Below are 3,848 nucleotides of genomic sequence, written 5' to 3'. Positions count from 1 at the left end.
ACGCTGAACAAGTTGCTTGAGTTCAGGAGCTGCTTCAGCTGCCTTTCTTCGAGGTATAGATATTCTACTGTGCCTCCACACAGCTGGTGGAAATTTTGTTATCATAGATACGATGGCGGCTGCTTACATGTGGGAATCTTACACTGTATAAGTCAGTGGCGCAAATCAAATCTCCAACTTGGGTTTGGTCCACCTTTCGTGAAATGAATGTTTTCTGGGCTTTCAGGTATTGAGTAAGGAGCTCCCATTTTGCTCTGGTGCCAAATTCTCTACTAGGCAATTGACGTTTTTACTGCATTTGTGACATCTGCCTTCCCACAATTATAATTGTTCAATATATGTATGCATTAGACTTATCAATTTTATTAACTTATTGAATTGTATGTGCATGAAGTTTTTTCTTTCATGTATTACACCACATGACATAGTTCTTTAACTAATGGCAGTGTACCTTTTTTAACCTTTAGATGGCTAAATTCAAGGGAGAAGATGATTTATTAGCAGGCTCTATGAGCACAGCTGCACAGTCAAGACATAATTCTTGGGCCTCTGCAGGTGATTCTCACCCCTACGCTGACATTGCTTGCCCTTCAAAAATATTCAGTCAAGACAAAAAAGAACTTACTAATCAAATGTCATTATCAGTCAATACTTTAAGATAAGTAGAATCGATGTCCCATACGACATTCTAGCCACGCACTTAAACATGTGCCAGATATGTTCAGATCTTGTGATTCAGCAGACCTTGACGCCGAGCGGGCCTCCGCGGAGGCAGTAGCCAGATCTGGCCATTGAGTGCCCCGACGCCGCTGCTTACTCATCCATCGCCGCGGTGACCTGCTCCCCCTCGGGCATATCTGTCCATTGACACCAAGCATGTTCTTTCCTGAACTGTTCTAAAAGTTCAGTTTCATGGTTGTTTATTCTTTTGATCAGGAAGGAGAGAAAGGGAGAATCAGTTAGAAGAAAGAAGAGTCTGAAAGCTGAGTAATTTACCTCAACTTTACTACCCATGTTATTAAGATCTATTGATGATCGTCCCACTTACTCCTATGATGCACAGACTTAATGGATCATGGACTGACATATTTATCACGGGTTTTGGGTTGTCTTCCTTCCCAGTTTTGTTTTACCAGTGGAGACACGAAGATTGGAGGACATAAGGGCGCAACACAGGACTACAGCGAGGGGGAAGGCCAGATCAAGCAGGAGACAACAAGAGGTGGGTTGCTGCTCATTCACAATTTGATATGTTTGTTTTTTCGTTGTTATAGCTGAACTGCACATGCAGTTTGAAACATGTTGTTACTGATGTGTTTGTCTATTACAGGATGTGATAGATGGTGATCTCTGTGAGCAGTATCCCTCCCTCCTAGCTGATATGCAGAGGAAGATTGCTGATGAGCTGGACAGAAGTCCGACGCCTGCAGCACTGCTTGGTGAGGATTGCCAAGGAGGAAGACTAGAACAAGCAAGAGCAGCGTTAATCAGTGACAGAGCATGATGCCATCCAGATGGGACAAGATAAGTAAGCAGTCTTATATAGTCTGCCCACTCGAGTTTTGTATATATTTTAGGTTGAAGCTTTTGCTTAGTTCAGTGTTGCTATCGGAAAGCTAAAATTATTTTCTTGCCACCTCCTCTGCATTGTTTTGCTGCTTCAGCTCCTGGTGCTTCTAATCGAGTACTATAGAAAGCATCTCTCTTGATAAATCGTTGTGTGCAAATATAGGGTGCTTATATAATCCATCATTAGAGTATGAGGCGTGTTTTATTCTGTGTGCTTCCCACAAAAAAGAGTAGCCTATTATAAACTTTGTATTAGAGCACATGACGTTCTAAGTTTTGACCACATTTCTCTACTATTATAATGCAGCCATAAAGATTCAATTTTTATGTTGGGCACCATAAAGATGTTTGGCACCATTCTTCCCAAACATTTATCTACTATTATAATGTGTGCTTTATTCAATTTTTAGTATTGTTAGGGGTGAAGTCTTAGTCTCAAGATAGCATATTGTTGTTTGCCTACTCCGACGACTCTGACGAGGCTGCTGCCCCGCGCCAGGAGGGAGGTCAAGAAGCCTAAGAAGCCCAAGGTGAAGAAGCCCAAGGTGAAGCAACGATTCTCGTGGATGCCGCACATGTTCTGCAAGACGCTCATGGCCTCCGACACCAGCATGCACGTCGGCTTCTCTGTGCTGCGCCGCTCCGCCGAGGACTGCTTCCCGCCTCTGGTACGCTTGCGTTGGCTTGGAAAGCTTCCATCTTTTCGGTGCCCGGGTGCTGCTCTCAAGGTGTGATTCTGAATCATCTGCTCTTGGGGCGTGCAGGACTACAGCCAGCAGCGATCGTCGCAGGAGCTTGTGGCCAAGGATTTGCACGGAACCGAGTGGAGGTTCCGCCACATTTATCGAGGTACATGAACAAATACTGAGATACAAGCCGAGCACATCTACCTATTTCTTTAGCAAACTTATGTGCTTGCTCGCCCTGAATCATTCAGTGTCAGCGAATGATGTCAATGGCTGCACTTCAGTTGATGACTGTTAGCGCTTTTTACAGGATTTGCATTACTTGTTTGGATTGAGCACTTAGGAATGCTTCATCTTTGCTCACTTAAGTCCAGGATTTGAAGTCATTGTTCAGCCACTCTTTTGCTATATATGTCACCATTATGTGATCAGAACTAATAATGGTTATATGTCGAGAGAGATATACAAACTATGTCAATGTTTCCTGTTGTCTGCATTTGCAGCCTTGTGCGCTATGCTCAGCATTTCTCATGTCATTGGTTAGTTATTGTAGTTGTACTTAAAAATTACCATTTTGTCCATGAAAAATCATCTGATTATATGTTCAGGAGTTCTGGTCCCGTTTAAAGGAATGTAAAAGAACAAACATGAGAAGCTATGTCATGTGTGGTCCTTGGTTTCTGATGAATATGCATCTGAATGTGATGCAGGGCAGCCCCACAGACACCTTTTAACCACTGGATGGAGTGCCTTTGTCAACAAGAAGCTTGTCTCAAGGGACGCCGTACTATTTTTGAGGTAGGCCACAACTAACATTGGAGATAATTATCACATGTTGGTGTTGGCCCTTTCTGAAGGTTCCTCGTAATTTTCAGGGGTGATAATGGGGAGCTAAGACTTGGAGTGCGCCGTGCAGCTCAGCTTAAAAATGGATCTGCTTTTCCAGCTCTTTATAACCAGTGCTCAAATCTTGGTTCACTACCTAATGTTGCACATGCTGTGGCCACCAAAAGTGTGTTCCACATCTACTACAACCCCAGGTGATGATGAATATAGCGGTTTCACTTTAATGCTTTTGCATGTTCAATTGTTCATGTTGTTGGCACTCTTTTAGATGATGTGAACTGAAATGTGCTTATTAACTACTCTTTCAATTGACGGGGATTTGAAATTGTGTCATTGTGTGTGATATCATTTCCTGAGTTGTTTCGAGCTATGTAATTCATGATTCTTACTGCAATTCAACATTAAGTGATATATAATTACTTTTTGAATTGATATTGTCACTTACATTTGGACCCTTCAATATAAATCTTTCCAATTATTGCTCTTTTTATCCACTCTTTGTTGTCAAGTTTCTGCAATTTAGAAGTATGCTTTCTTTTGTATTTAATTCTTTTTAGGCCACAAATTGTTATTTCTTCATGCCATAATTTCTCTGTTTTATTAGTCATAGTAACAGAAATATTTTTCAATTGTTGTGGCGGCTAGCCTTGACTGCTATGGCGGTGGCCGGACTGGCCTGAGATGGCGGTGGCCGGATAGCACCGCGAGAGCAACGTCCAGAGGCTAGCAGTTCATTGGTTGTTGAGA

General features: G+C 42.4%; 1 long non-coding RNA gene across 1 annotated transcript; it reads left to right on the top strand.

The window, feature by feature from the left end:
* The first annotated feature begins 2,332 nt into the window (after positions 1–2,332).
* Positions 2,333–3,494, top strand: LOC103647532 (uncharacterized). The gene is made up of 3 exons (XR_002267688.3): positions 2,333–2,418; positions 2,966–3,053; positions 3,131–3,494. It is a non-coding gene; the product is annotated as an uncharacterized lncRNA (long non-coding RNA).
* Positions 3,495–3,848: the final 354 nt, after the last annotated feature.

The sequence above is a fragment of the Zea mays genome, chromosome 2, assembly GCF_902167145.1.
Source record: "Zea mays cultivar B73 chromosome 2, Zm-B73-REFERENCE-NAM-5.0, whole genome shotgun sequence".
Taxonomy (NCBI): domain Eukaryota; kingdom Viridiplantae; phylum Streptophyta; class Magnoliopsida; order Poales; family Poaceae; genus Zea; species Zea mays.
The sequence above is the reverse complement of the archived record's forward strand: the minus strand, read 5'-3'. Positions and strand labels throughout refer to the sequence as shown.